Consider the following 13,098-nt stretch of genomic DNA (forward strand, 5'->3'; position numbering starts at 1 on the left):
AGTTCATTTGTCCATACCCTAAAAACAGGTAAACTCTGTTAAAAGTATACAGTTCATTTGTCCATACCCTAAAAACAGTCCAAGAACCCCAGTGTGTTGATAAGTCCAATGTGAGTGTCCACCAGTGTATATACAATCCACAGAAAGTGTAATCCAAAGTTTGCAGGTGGTGAATGGAAAGGTGAGCTCGAAAATTAGCAACTCCTCAATCCAACAGTTTGGTGACTGTCCTTTGTTTGTCATGCTGCTCTCTTATACAGTTGTACTTCCTGCTTCCTGTCATGTGTCTAGTCACATGACAGGCCAACCATCCATTTATTAAAGACACATACACTTAAAATGTTAAGAGTAATAAAATGGCCTAAAAAACATGTAAAACACTTAAAACTCTATAATACATGTAAATGATTGTAATAAATAGAGCAGTAAAACACGTCTTTCTAAAAGCCAGCATATTATATAAATAGTGAAGAAAAGGCAAAAGCTTACAGCACCTGGTATTCCCAGGCGGTCTCTCATCCAAGTACTAACCAGGCCCGACGCTGCTTAGCTTCCGAGATCAGACGAGATCGGGCGCTCTCAGCGCGGTATGGCCATAAGCGAGGGCTGCTCCAAAAAGTGGGCTATTTAAAGATCAGCCTCCGTAAAAGCCAGCATATTATATAAATAGTGAAGAAAAGGCAAAAGCTTACAGCACCTGGTATTCCCAGGCGGTCTCCCATCCAAGTACTAACCAGGCCCGACGCTGCTTAGCTTCCGAGATCAGACGAGATCGGGCGCTCTCAGCGCGGTATGGCCATAAGCGAGGGCTGCTCCAAAAAGTGGGCTATTTAAAGATCAGCCTCCGTAAAAGCCAGCATATTATATAAATAGTGAAGAAAAGGCAAAAGCTTACAGCACCTGGTATTCCCAGGCGGTCTCCCATAAAAGTGTAACAATCGGCCTTATCAGCCGAGTTACAAGACTAAAATGGGGTCAGATTTAACTGTGAGAGATGACTAGTGGTTAAAAAAATGAGACATAAAAGAAAATTGGTTTAAATAGATTTGGTGTATTTACAAGGTTCACATAAAAGACTTTAAAACAACACGATAAAACTAGGTAAACTCTGTTAAAAGAATACAGTTCATTTGTCCATACCCTAAAAACAGGTAAACTCTGTTAAAAGAATACAGTTCATTTGTCCATACCCTAAAAACAGTCCAAGAACCCCAGTGTGTTGATAAGTCCAATGTGAGTGTCCACCAGTGTATATACAATCCACAGAAAGTGTAATCCAAAGTTTGCAGGTGGTGAATGGAAAGGTGAGCTCTAAAATTAGCAACTCCTCAATCCAACAGTTTGGTGACTGTCCTTTGTTTGTCATGCTGCTCTCTTATACAGTTGTACTTCCTGCTTCCTGTCATGTGTCTAGTCACATGACAGGTCAACCATCCATTTATTAAAGACACATACACTTAAAATGTTAAGAGTAATAAAATGGCCTAAAAAACATGTAAAACACTTAAAACTCTATAATACATGTAAAAGATTGTAATAAATAGAGCGGTAAAACACGTCTTTCTAAAAGCCAGCATATTATATAAATAGTGAAGAAAAGGCAAAAGCTTACAGCACCTGGTATTCCCAGGCGGTCTCCCATCCAAGTACTAACCAGGCCCGACGCTGCTTAGCTTCCGAGATCAGACGAGATCGGGCGCTCTCAGCGTGGTATGGCCATAAGCGAGGGCTGCTCCAAAAAGTGGGCTATTTAAAGATCAGCCTCCGTAAAAGCCAGCATATTATATAAATAGTGAAGAAAAGGCAAAAGCTTCCAGCACGTGGTATTCCCAGGCGGTCTCCCATCCAAGTACTAACCAGGACCTACGCTGCTTAGCTTCCGAGAGCAGACGAGATCGGGCGCTCTCAGCGCGGTATGGCCATAAGCGAGGGCTGCTCCAAAAAGTGGGCTATTTAAAGATCAGCCTCCGTAAAAGCCAGCATATTATATAAATAGTGAAGAAAAGGCAAAAGCTTACAGCACCTGGTATTCCCAGGCGGTCTCCCATAAAAGTGTAACAATCGGCCTTATCAGCCGAGTTACAAGACTAAAATGGGGTCAGATTTAACTGTGAGAGATGACTAGTGGTTAAAAGTATGAGACATAAAAGAAAATTGGTTTAAATAGATTTGGTGTATTTACAAGGTTCACATAAAAGACTTTAAAACAACACGATAAAACTAGGTAAACTCTGTTAAAAGAATACAGTTCATTTGTCCATACCCTAAAAACAGGTAAACTCTGTTAAAAGAATACAGTTCATTTGTCCATACCCTAAAAACAGTCCAAGAACCCCAGTGTGTTGATAAGTCCAATGTGAGTGTCCACCAGTGTATATACAATCCACAGAAAGTGTAATCCAAAGTTTGCAGGTGGTGAATGGAAAGGTGATCTCTAAAATTAGCAACTCCTCAATCCAACAGTTTGGTGACTGTCCTTTGTTTGTCATGCTGCTCTCTTATACAGTTGTACTTCCTGCTTCCTGTCATGTGTCTAGTCACATGACAGGCCAACCATCCATTTATTAAAGACACATACACTTAAAATGTTAAGAGTAATAAAATGGCCTAAAAAACATGTAAAACACTTAAAACTCTATAATACATGTAAATGATTGTAATAAATAGAGCGGTAAAACACGTCTTTCTAAAAGCCAGCATATTATATAAATAGTGAAGAAAAGGCAAAAGCTTACAGCACCTGGTATTCCCAGGCGGTCTCCCATCCAAGTACTAACCAGGCCCGACGCTGCTTAGCTTCCGAGATCAGACGAGATCGGGCGCTCTCAGCGCGGTATGGCCATAAGCGAGGGCTGCTCCAAAAAGTGGGCTATTTAAAGATCAGCCTCCGTAAAAGCCAGCATATTATATAAATAGTGAAGAAAAGGCAAAAGCTTACAGCACCTGGTATTCCCAGGCGGTCTCCCATCCAAGTACTAACCAGGTCCGACGCTGCTTAGCTTCCGAGATCAGACAAGATCGGGCGCTCTCAGCGCGGTATGGCCATAAGCGAGGGCTGCTCCAAAAAGTGGGCTATTTAAAGATCAGCCTCCGTAAAAGCCAGCATATTATATAAATAGTGAAGAAAAGGCAAAAGCTTACAGCACCTGGTATTCCCAGGCGGTCTCCCATAAAAGTGTAACAATCGGCCTTATCAGCCGAGTTACAAGACTAAAATGGGGTCAGATTTAACTGTGAGAGATGACTAGTGGTTAAAAGAATGAGACATAAAAGAAAATTGGTTTAAATAGATTTGGTGTATTTACAAGGTTCACATAAAAGACTTTAAAACAACACGATAAAACTAGGTAAACTCTGTTAAAAGAATACAGTTCATTTGTCCATACCCTAAAAACAGGTAAACTCTGTTAAAAGAATACAGTTCATTTGTCCATACCCTAAAAACAGTCCAAGAACCCCAGTGTGTTGATAAGTCCAATGTGAGTGTCCACCAGTGTAGATACAATCCACAGAAAGTGTAATCCAAAGTTTGCAGGTGGTGAATGGAAAGGTGAGCTCTAAAATTAGCAACTCCTCAATCCAACAGTTTGGTGACTGTACTTTGTTTGTCATGCTGCTCTCTTATACAGTTGTACTTCCTGCTTCCTGTCATGTGTCTAGTCACATGACAGGCCAACCATCCATTTATTAAAGACACATACACTTAAAATGTTAAGAGTAATAAAATGGCCTAAAAAACATGTAAAACACTTAAAACTCTATAATACATGTAAATGATTGTAATAAATAGAGCGGTAAAACACGTCTTTCTAAAAGCCAGCATATTATATAAATAGTGAAGAAAAGGCAAAAGCTTACAGCACCTGGTATTCCCAGGCGGTCTCCCATCCAAGTACTAACCAGGCCGGACGCTGCTTAGCTTCCGAGATCAGACTAGATCGGGCGCTCTCAGCGCGGTATGGCCATAAGCGAGGGCTGCTCCAAAAAGTGGGCTATTTAAAGATCAGCCTCCGTAAAAGCCAGCATATTATATAAATAGTGAAGAAAAGGCAAAAGCTTACAGCACCTGGTATTCCCAGGCGGTCTCCCATCCAAGTACTAACCAGGCACGACGCTGCTTAGCTTCCGAGATCAGACGAGATCGGTCGCTCTCAGCGCGGTATGGCCATAAGCGAGGGCTGCTCCAAAAAGTGGGCTATTTAAAGATCAGCCTCCGTAAAAGCCAGCATATTATATAAATAGTGAAGAAAAGGCAAAAGCTTACAGCACCTGGTATTCCCAGGCGGTCTCCCATAAAAGTGTAACAATCGGCCTTATCAGCCGAGTTACAAGACTAAAATGGGGTCAGATTTAACTGTGAGAGATGACTAGTGGTTAAAAGAATGAGACATAAAAGAAAATTGGTTTAAATAGATTTGGTGTATTTACAAGGTTCACATAAAAGACTTTAAAACAACACGATAAAACTAGGTAAACTCTGTTAAAAGAATACAGTTCATTTGTCCATACCCTAAAAACAGGTAAACTCTGTTAAAAGAATACAGTTCATTTGTCCATACCCTAAAAACAGTCCAAGAACCCCAGTGTGTTGATAAGTCCAATGTGAGTGTCCACCAGTGTATATACAATCCACAGAAAGTGTAATCCAAAGTTTGCAGGTGGTGAATGGAAAGGTGAGCTCTAAAATTAGCAACTCCTCAATCCAACAGTTTGGTGACTGTCCTTTGTTTGTCATGCTGCTCTCTTATGCAGTTGTACTTCCTGCTTCCTGTCATCTGTCTAGTCACATGACAGGCCAACCATCCATTTATTAAAGACACATACACTTAAAATGTTAAGAGTAATAAAATGGCCTAAAAAACATGTAAAACACTTAAAACTCTATAATACATGTAAATGATTGTAATAAATAGAGCGGTAAAACACGTCTTTCTAAAAGCCAGCATATTATATAAATAGTGAAGAAAAGGCAAAAGCTTACAGCACCTGGTATTCCCAGGCGGTCTCCCATCCAAGTACTAACCAGGCCCGACTCTGCTTAGCTTCCGAGATCAGACGAGAACGGGCGCTCTCAGCGCGGTATGGCCATAAGCGAGGGCTGCTCCAAAAAGTGGGCTATTTAAAGATCAGCCTCCGTAAAAGCCAGCATATTATATAAATAGTGAAGAAAAGGCAAAAGCTTACAGCACCTGGTATTCCCAGGCGGTCTCCCATAAAAGTGTAACAATCGGCCTCATCAGCCGAGTTACAAGACTAAAATGGGGTCAGATTTAACTGTGAGAGATGACTAGTGGTTAAAAGAATGAGACATAAAAGAAAATTGGTTTAAATAGATTTGGTGTATTTACAAGGTTCACATAAAAGACTTTAAAACAACACGATAAAACTAGGTAAACTCTGTTAAAAGAATACAGTTCATTTGTCCATACCCTAAAAACAGGTAAACTCTGTTAAAAGAATACAGTTCATTTGTCCATACCCTAAAAACAGTCCAAGAACCCCAGTGTGTTGATAAGTCCAATGTGAGTGTCCACCAGTGTATATACAATCCACAGAAAGTGTAATCCAAAGTTTGCAGGTGGTGAATGGAAAGGTGAGCTCTAAAATTAGCAACTCCTCAATCCAACAGTTTGGTGACTGTCCTTTGTTTGTCATGCTGCTCTCTTATACAGTTGTACTTCCTGCTTCCTGTCATGTGTCTAGTCACATGACAGGCCAACCATCCATTTATTAAAGACACATACACTTAAAATGTTAAGAGTAATAAAATGGCCTAAAAAACATGTAAAACACTTAAAACTCTATAATACATGTAAATGATTGTAATAAATAGAGCGGTAAAACACGTCTTTCTAAAAGCCAGCATATTATATAAATAGTGAAGAAAAGGCAAAAGCTTACAGCAACTGGTATTCCCAGGCGGTCTCCAATCCAAGTATTAACCAGGCCCGACGCTGCTTAGCTTCCGAGATCAGACGAGATCGGGCGCTCTCAGCGCGGTATGGCCATAAGCGAGGGCTGCTCCAAAAAGTGGGCTATTTAAAGATCAGCCTCCGTAAAAGCCAGCATATTATATAAATAGTGAAGAAAAGGCAAAAGCTTACAGCACCTGGTATTCCCAGGCGGTCTCCCATCCAAGTACTAACCAGGCCCGACGCTGCTTAGCTTCCGAGATCAGACGAGATCGGGCGCTCTCAGCGCGGTATGGCCATAAGCGAGGGCTGCTCCAAAAAGTGGGCTATTTAAAGATCAGCCTCCGTAAAAGCCAGCATATTATATAAATAGTGAAGAAAAGGCAAAAGCTTACAGCACCTGGTATTCCCAGGCGGTCTCCCATAAAAGTGTAACAATCGGCCTTATCAGCCGAGTTACAAGACTAAAATGGGGTCAGATTTAACTGTGAGAGATGACTAGTGGTTAAAAGAATGAGACATAAAAGAAAATTGGTTTAAATAGATTTGGTGTATTTACAAGGTTCACATAAAAGACTTTAAAACAACACGATAAAACTAGGTAAACTCTGTTAAAAGAATACAGTTCATTTGTCCATACCCTAAAAACAGGTAAACTCTGTTAAAAGAATACAGTTCATTTTTCCATACCCTAAAAACAGTCCAAGAACCCCAGTGTGTTGATAAGTCCAATGTGAGTGTCCACCAGTGTATATACAATCCACAGAAAGTGTAATCCAAAGTTTGCAGGTGGTGAATGGAAAGGTGAGCTCTAAAATTAGCAACTCCTCAATCCAACAGTTTGGTGACTGTCCTTTGTTTGTCATGCTGCTCTCTTATACAGTTGTACTTCCTGCTTCCTGTCATGTGTCTAGTCACATGACAGGCCAACCATCCATTTATTAAAGACACATACACTTAAAATGTTAAGAGTAATAAAATGGCCTAAAAAACATGTAAAACACTTAAAACTCTATAATACATGTAAATGATTGTAATAAATAGAGCGGTAAAACACGTCTTTCTAAAAGCCAGCATATTATATAAATAGTGAAGAAAAGGCAAAAGTTTACAGCACCTGGTATTCCCAGGCGGTCTCCCATCCAAGTACTAACCAGGCCCGACGCTGCTTAGCTTCCGAGATCAGACGAGATCGGGCGCTCTCAGCGCGGTATGGCCATAAGCGAGGGCTGCTCCAAAAAGTCGGCTATTTAAAGATCAGCCTCAGTAAAAGCCAGCATATTATATAAATAGTGAAGAAAAGGCAAAAGCTTACAGCACCTGGTATTCCCAGGCGGTCTCCCATCCAAGTACTAACCAGGCCCGACGCTGCTTAGCTTCCGAGATCAGACGAGATCGGGCGCTCTCAGCGCGGTATGGCCATAAGCGAGGGCTGCTCCAAAAAGTGGGCTATTTAAAGATCAGCCTCCGTAAAAGCCAGCATATTATATAAATAGTGAAGAAAAGGCAAAAGCTTACAGCACCTGGTATTCCCAGGCGGTCTCCCATAAAAGTGTAACAATCGGCCTTATCAGCCGAGTTACAAGACTAAAATGGGGTCAGATTTAACTGTGAGAGATGACTAGTGGTTAAAAGAATGAGACATAAAAGAAAATTGGTTTAAATAGATTTGGTGTATTTACAAGGTTCACATAAAAGACTTTAAAACAACACGATAAAACTAGGTAAACTCTGTTAAAAGAATACAGTTCATTTGTCCATACCCTAAAAACAGGTAAACTCTGTTAAAAGAATACAGTTCATTTGTCCATACCCTAAAAACAGTCCAAGAACCCCAGTGTGTTGATAAGTCCAATGTGAGTGTCCACCAGTGTATATACAATCCACAGAAAGTGTAATCCAAAGTTTGCAGGTGGTGAATGGAAAGGTGAGCTCTAAAATTAGCAACTCCTCAATCCAACAGTTTGGTGACTGTCCTTTGTTTGTCATGCTGCTCTCTTATACAGTTGTACTTCCTGCTTCCTGTCATGTGTCTAGTCACATGACAGGCCAACCATCCATTTATTAAAGACACATACACTTAAAATGTTAAGAGTAATAAAATGGCCTAAAAAACATGTAAAACACTTAAAACTCTATAATACATGTAAAAGATTGTAATAAATAGAGCGGTAAAACACGTCTTTCTAAAAGCCAGCATATTATATAAATAGTGAAGAAAAGGCAAAAGCTTACAGCACCTGGTATTCCCAGGCGGTCTCCCATCCAAGTACTAACCAGGCCCGACGCTGCTTAGCTTCCGAGATCAGACGAGATCGGGCGCTCTCAGCGTGGTATGGCCATAAGCGAGGGCTGCTCCAAAAAGTGGGCTATTTAAAGATCAGCCTCCGTAAAAGCCAGCATATTATATAAATAGTGAAGAAAAGGCAAAAGCTTCCAGCACGTGGTATTTCCAGGCGGTCTCCCATCCAAGTACTAACCAGGACCTACGCTGCTTAGCTTCCGAGAGGAGACGAGATCGGGCGCTCTCAGCGCGGTATGGCCATAAGCGAGGGTTGCTCCAAAAAGTGGGCTATTTAAAGATCAGCCTCCGTAAAAGCCAGCATATTATATAAATAGTGAAGAAAAGGCAAAAGCTTACAGCACCTGGTATTCCCAGGCGGTCTCCCATAAAAGTGTAACAATCGGCCTTATCAGCCGAGTTACAAGACTAAAATGGGGTCAGATTTAACTGTGAGAGATGACTAGTGGTTAAAAGAATGAGACATAAAAGAAAATTGGTTTAAATAGATTTGGTGTATTTACAAGGTTCACATAAAAGACTTTAAAACAACACGATAAAACTAGGTAAACTCTGTTAAAAGAATACAGTTCTTTTGTCCATACCCTAAAAACAGGTAAACTCTGTTAAAAGAATACAGTTCATTTGTCCATACCCTAAAAACAGTCCAAGAACCCCAGTGTGTTGATAAGTCCAATGTGAGTGTCCACCAGTGTATATACAATCCACAGAAAGTGTAATCCAAAGTTTGCAGGTGGTGAATGGAAAGGTGAGCTCTAAAATTAGCAACTCCTCAATCCAACAGTTTGGTGACTGTCCTTTGTTTGTCATGCTGCTCTCTTATGCAGTTGTACTTCCTGCTTCCTGTCATGTGTCTAGTCACATGACAGGCCAACCATCCATTTATTAAAGACACATACACTTAAAATGTTAAGAGTAATAAAATGGCCTAAAAAACATGTAAAACACTTAAAACTCTATAATACATGTAAATGATTGTAATAAATAGAGCGGTAAAACACGTCTTTCTAAAAGCCAGCATATTATATAAATAGTGAAGAAAAGGCAAAAGCTTACAGCAACTGGTATTCCCAGGCGGTCTCCCATCCAAGTATTAACCAGGCCCGACGCTGCTTAGCTTCCGAGATCAGACGAGATCGGGCGCTCTCAGCGCGGTATGGCCATAAGCGAGGGCTGCTCCAAAAAGTGGGCTATTTAAAGATCAGCCTCCGTAAAAGCCAGCATATTATATAAATAGTGAAGAAAAGGCAAAAGCTTACAGCACCTGGTATTCCCAGGCGGTCTCCCATCCAAGTACTAACCAGGCCCGACGCTGCTTAGCTTCCGAGATCAGACGAGATCGGGCGCTCTCAGCGCGGTATGGCCATAAGCGAGGGCTGCTCCAAAAAGTGGGCTATTTAAAGATCAGCCTCCGTAAAAGCCAGCATATTATATAAATAGTGAAGAAAAGGCAAAAGCTTACAGCACCTGGTATTCCCAGGCGGTCTCCCATAAAAGTGTAACAATCGGCCTTATCAGCCGAGTTACAAGACTAAAATGGGGTCAGATTTAACTGTGAGAGATGACTAGTGGTTAAAAGAATGAGACATAAAAGAAAATTGGTTTAAATAGATTTGGTGTATTTACAAGGTTCACATAAAAGACTTTAAAACAACACGATAAAACTAGGTAAACTCTGTTAAAAGAATACAGTTCATTTGTCCATACCCTAAAAACAGGTAAACTCTGTTAAAAGAATACAGTTCATTTTTCCATACCCTAAAAACAGTCCAAGAACCCCAGTGTGTTGATAAGTCCAATGTGAGTGTCCACCAGTGTATATACAATCCACAGAAAGTGTAATCCAAAGTTTGCAGGTGGTGAATGGAAAGGTGAGCTCTAAAATTAGCAACTCCTCAATCCAACAGTTTGGTGACTGTCCTTTGTTTGTCATGCTGCTCTCTTATACAGTTGTACTTCCTGCTTCCTGTCATGTGTCTAGTCACATGACAGGCCAACCATCCATTTATTAAAGACACATACACTTAAAATGTTAAGAGTAATAAAATGGCCTAAAAAACATGTAAAACACTTAAAACTCTATAATACATGTAAATGATTGTAATAAATAGAGCGGTAAAACACGTCTTTCTAAAAGCCAGCATATTATATAAATAGTGAAGAAAAGGCAAAAGTTTACAGCACCTGGTATTCCCAGGCGGTCTCCCATCCAAGTACTAACCAGGCCCGACGCTGCTTAGCTTCCGAGATCAGACGAGATCGGGCGCTCTCAGCGCGGTATGGCCATAAGCGAGGGCTGCTCCAAAAAGTCGGCTATTTAAAGATCAGCCTCAGTAAAAGCCAGCATATTATATAAATAGTGAAGAAAAGGCAAAAGCTTACAGCACCTGGTATTCCCAGGCGGTCTCCCATCCAAGTACTAACCAGGCCCGACGCTGCTTAGCTTCCGAGATCAGACGAGATCGGGCGCTCTCAGCGCGGTATGGCCATAAGCGAGGGCTGCTCCAAAAAGTGGGCTATTTAAAGATCAGCCTCCGTAAAAGCCAGCATATTATATAAATAGTGAAGAAAAGGCAAAAGCTTACAGCACCTGGTATTCCCAGGCGGTCTCCCATAAAAGTGTAACAATCGGCCTTATCAGCCGAGTTACAAGACTAAAATGGGGTCAGATTTAACTGTGAGAGATGACTAGTGGTTAAAAGAATGAGACATAAAAGAAAATTGGTTTAAATAGATTTGGTGTATTTACAAGGTTCACATAAAAGACTTTAAAACAACACGATAAAACTAGGTAAACTCTGTTAAAAGAATACAGTTCATTTGTCCATACCCTAAAAACAGGTAAACTCTGTTAAAAGAATACAGTTCATTTGTCCATACCCTAAAAACAGTCCAAGAACCCCAGTGTGTTGATAAGTCCAATGTGAGTGTCCACCAGTGTATATACAATCCACAGAAAGTGTAATCCAAAGTTTGCAGGTGGTGAATGGAAAGGTGAGCTCTAAAATTAGCAACTCCTCAATCCAACAGTTTGGTGACTGTCCTTTGTTTGTCATGCTGCTCTCTTATACAGTTGTACTTCCTGCTTCCTGTCATGTGTCTAGTCACATGACAGGCCAACCATCCATTTATTAAAGACACATACACTTAAAATGTTAAGAGTAATAAAATGGCCTAAAAAACATGTAAAACACTTAAAACTCTATAATACATGTAAAAGATTGTAATAAATAGAGCGGTAAAACACGTCTTTCTAAAAGCCAGCATATTATATAAATAGTGAAGAAAAGGCAAAAGCTTACAGCACCTGGTATTCCCAGGCGGTCTCCCATCCAAGTACTAACCAGGCCCGACGCTGCTTAGCTTCCGAGATCAGACGAGATCGGGCGCTCTCAGCGCGGTATGGCCATAAGCGAGGGCTGCTCCAAAAAGTGGGCTATTTAAAGATCAGCCTCCGTAAAAGCCAGCATATTATATAAATAGTGAAGAAAAGGCAAAAGCTTACAGCACCTGGTATTCCCAGGCGGTCTCCCATCCAAGTACTAACCAGGTCCGACGCTGCTTAGCTTCCGAGATCAGACAAGATCGGGCGCTCTCAGCGCGGTATGGCCATAAGCGAGGGCTGCTCCAAAAAGTGGGCTATTTAAAGATCAGCCTCCGTAAAAGCCAGCATATTATATAAATAGTGAAGAAAAGGCAAAAGCTTACAGCACCTGGTATTCCCAGGCGGTCTCCCATAAAAGTGTAACAATCGGCCTTATCAGCCGAGTTACAAGACTAAAATGGGGTCAGATTTAACTGTGAGAGATGACTAGTGGTTAAAAGAATGAGACATAAAAGAAAATTGGTTTAAATAGATTTGGTGTATTTACAAGGTTCACATAAAAGACTTTAAAACAACACGATAAAACTAGGTAAACTCTGTTAAAAGAATACAGTTCATTTGTCCATACCCTAAAAACAGGTAAACTCTGTTAAAAGAATACAGTTCATTTGTCCATACCCTAAAAACAGTCCAAGAACCCCAGTGTGTTGATAAGTCCAATGTGAGTGTCCACCAGTGTAGATACAATCCACAGAAAGTGTAATCCAAAGTTTGCAGGTGGTGAATGGAAAGGTGAGCTCTAAAATTAGCAACTCCTCAATCCAACAGTTTGGTGACTGTACTTTGTTTGTCATGCTGCTCTCTTATACAGTTGTACTTCCTGCTTCCTGTCATGTGTCTAGTCACATGACAGGCCAACCATCCATTTATTAAAGACACATACACTTAAAATGTTAAGAGTAATAAAATGGCCTAAAAAACATGTAAAACACTTAAAACTCTATAATACATGTAAATGATTGTAATAAATAGAGCGGTAAAACACGTCTTTCTAAAAGCCAGCATATTATATAAATAGTGAAGAAAAGGCAAAAGCTTACAGCACCTGGTATTCCCAGGCGGTCTCCCATCCAAGTACTAACCAGGCCGGACGCTGCTTAGCTTCCGAGATCAGACTAGATCGGGCGCTCTCAGCGCGGTATGGCCATAAGCGAGGGCTGCTCCAAAAAGTGGGCTATTTAAAGATCAGCCTCCGTAAAAGCCAGCATATTATATAAATAGTGAAGAAAAGGCAAAAGCTTACAGCACCTGGTATTCCCAGGCGGTCTCCCATCCAAGTACTAACCAGGCACGACGCTGCTTAGCTTCCGAGATCAGACGAGATCGGTCGCTCTCAGCGCGGTATGGCCATAAGCGAGGGCTGCTCCAAAAAGTGGGCTATTTAAAGATCAGCCTCCGTAAAAGCCAGCATATTATATAAATAGTGAAGAAAAGGCAAAAGCTTACAGCACCTGGTATTCCCAGGCGGTCTCCCATAAAAGTGTAACAATCGGCCTTAT

At 40.9% G+C, this 13,098-nt stretch overlaps 21 non-coding genes and 2 pseudogenes across 21 annotated transcripts; all 23 read right to left on the reverse strand.

Annotated features, from left to right (window-relative positions):
• Positions 1 to 482: 482 nt before the first annotated feature.
• Positions 483 to 601, reverse strand: LOC141317713 (5S ribosomal RNA). The gene has a single exon (XR_012352074.1). It is a non-coding gene; the product is annotated as a 5S ribosomal RNA (ribosomal RNA).
• Positions 602 to 685: 84 nt separating this feature from the next.
• LOC141319434 (5S ribosomal RNA) lies at positions 686 to 804 on the reverse strand. The gene has a single exon (XR_012353691.1). It is a non-coding gene; the product is annotated as a 5S ribosomal RNA (ribosomal RNA).
• Positions 805 to 1,605: 801 nt separating this feature from the next.
• On the reverse strand, positions 1,606 to 1,724 carry LOC141297994 (5S ribosomal RNA). Its single transcript, XR_012341504.1, has one exon. It is a non-coding gene; the product is annotated as a 5S ribosomal RNA (ribosomal RNA).
• An 84-nt stretch (positions 1,725 to 1,808) lies between these two features.
• LOC141346239 (5S ribosomal RNA) lies at positions 1,809 to 1,927 on the reverse strand (annotated as a pseudogene).
• Positions 1,928 to 2,728: 801 nt separating this feature from the next.
• LOC141319446 (5S ribosomal RNA) lies at positions 2,729 to 2,847 on the reverse strand. The gene has a single exon (XR_012353702.1). It is a non-coding gene; the product is annotated as a 5S ribosomal RNA (ribosomal RNA).
• An 84-nt stretch (positions 2,848 to 2,931) lies between these two features.
• Positions 2,932 to 3,050, reverse strand: LOC141318329 (5S ribosomal RNA). Its single transcript, XR_012352651.1, has one exon. It is a non-coding gene; the product is annotated as a 5S ribosomal RNA (ribosomal RNA).
• Positions 3,051 to 3,851: 801 nt separating this feature from the next.
• On the reverse strand, positions 3,852 to 3,970 carry LOC141319192 (5S ribosomal RNA). Its single transcript, XR_012353463.1, has one exon. It is a non-coding gene; the product is annotated as a 5S ribosomal RNA (ribosomal RNA).
• Positions 3,971 to 4,054: 84 nt separating this feature from the next.
• LOC141319056 (5S ribosomal RNA) lies at positions 4,055 to 4,173 on the reverse strand. Its single transcript, XR_012353333.1, has one exon. It is a non-coding gene; the product is annotated as a 5S ribosomal RNA (ribosomal RNA).
• Positions 4,174 to 4,974: 801 nt separating this feature from the next.
• Positions 4,975 to 5,093, reverse strand: LOC141318852 (5S ribosomal RNA). The gene has a single exon (XR_012353144.1). It is a non-coding gene; the product is annotated as a 5S ribosomal RNA (ribosomal RNA).
• Positions 5,094 to 5,894: 801 nt separating this feature from the next.
• Positions 5,895 to 6,013, reverse strand: LOC141345951 (5S ribosomal RNA). The gene has a single exon (XR_012357115.1). It is a non-coding gene; the product is annotated as a 5S ribosomal RNA (ribosomal RNA).
• Positions 6,014 to 6,097: 84 nt separating this feature from the next.
• Positions 6,098 to 6,216, reverse strand: LOC141344754 (5S ribosomal RNA). Its single transcript, XR_012356834.1, has one exon. It is a non-coding gene; the product is annotated as a 5S ribosomal RNA (ribosomal RNA).
• An 801-nt stretch (positions 6,217 to 7,017) lies between these two features.
• LOC141313865 (5S ribosomal RNA) lies at positions 7,018 to 7,136 on the reverse strand. Its single transcript, XR_012349942.1, has one exon. It is a non-coding gene; the product is annotated as a 5S ribosomal RNA (ribosomal RNA).
• An 84-nt stretch (positions 7,137 to 7,220) lies between these two features.
• On the reverse strand, positions 7,221 to 7,339 carry LOC141344828 (5S ribosomal RNA). Its single transcript, XR_012356845.1, has one exon. It is a non-coding gene; the product is annotated as a 5S ribosomal RNA (ribosomal RNA).
• Positions 7,340 to 8,140: 801 nt separating this feature from the next.
• Positions 8,141 to 8,259, reverse strand: LOC141298064 (5S ribosomal RNA). The gene has a single exon (XR_012341517.1). It is a non-coding gene; the product is annotated as a 5S ribosomal RNA (ribosomal RNA).
• An 84-nt stretch (positions 8,260 to 8,343) lies between these two features.
• Positions 8,344 to 8,462, reverse strand: LOC141346566 (5S ribosomal RNA; annotated as a pseudogene).
• Positions 8,463 to 9,263: 801 nt separating this feature from the next.
• Positions 9,264 to 9,382, reverse strand: LOC141319065 (5S ribosomal RNA). Its single transcript, XR_012353342.1, has one exon. It is a non-coding gene; the product is annotated as a 5S ribosomal RNA (ribosomal RNA).
• Positions 9,383 to 9,466: 84 nt separating this feature from the next.
• On the reverse strand, positions 9,467 to 9,585 carry LOC141344903 (5S ribosomal RNA). Its single transcript, XR_012356866.1, has one exon. It is a non-coding gene; the product is annotated as a 5S ribosomal RNA (ribosomal RNA).
• Positions 9,586 to 10,386: 801 nt separating this feature from the next.
• LOC141313876 (5S ribosomal RNA) lies at positions 10,387 to 10,505 on the reverse strand. Its single transcript, XR_012349953.1, has one exon. It is a non-coding gene; the product is annotated as a 5S ribosomal RNA (ribosomal RNA).
• Positions 10,506 to 10,589: 84 nt separating this feature from the next.
• Positions 10,590 to 10,708, reverse strand: LOC141344972 (5S ribosomal RNA). Its single transcript, XR_012356883.1, has one exon. It is a non-coding gene; the product is annotated as a 5S ribosomal RNA (ribosomal RNA).
• An 801-nt stretch (positions 10,709 to 11,509) lies between these two features.
• On the reverse strand, positions 11,510 to 11,628 carry LOC141345050 (5S ribosomal RNA). Its single transcript, XR_012356920.1, has one exon. It is a non-coding gene; the product is annotated as a 5S ribosomal RNA (ribosomal RNA).
• Positions 11,629 to 11,712: 84 nt separating this feature from the next.
• LOC141318330 (5S ribosomal RNA) lies at positions 11,713 to 11,831 on the reverse strand. The gene has a single exon (XR_012352652.1). It is a non-coding gene; the product is annotated as a 5S ribosomal RNA (ribosomal RNA).
• An 801-nt stretch (positions 11,832 to 12,632) lies between these two features.
• Positions 12,633 to 12,751, reverse strand: LOC141319193 (5S ribosomal RNA). Its single transcript, XR_012353464.1, has one exon. It is a non-coding gene; the product is annotated as a 5S ribosomal RNA (ribosomal RNA).
• Positions 12,752 to 12,835: 84 nt separating this feature from the next.
• Positions 12,836 to 12,954, reverse strand: LOC141319057 (5S ribosomal RNA). The gene has a single exon (XR_012353334.1). It is a non-coding gene; the product is annotated as a 5S ribosomal RNA (ribosomal RNA).
• Positions 12,955 to 13,098: the final 144 nt, after the last annotated feature.

This window comes from Garra rufa, chromosome 1 (assembly GCF_049309525.1).
Source record: "Garra rufa chromosome 1, GarRuf1.0, whole genome shotgun sequence".
Classification (NCBI taxonomy): Eukaryota; Metazoa; Chordata; class Actinopteri; order Cypriniformes; family Cyprinidae; genus Garra; species Garra rufa.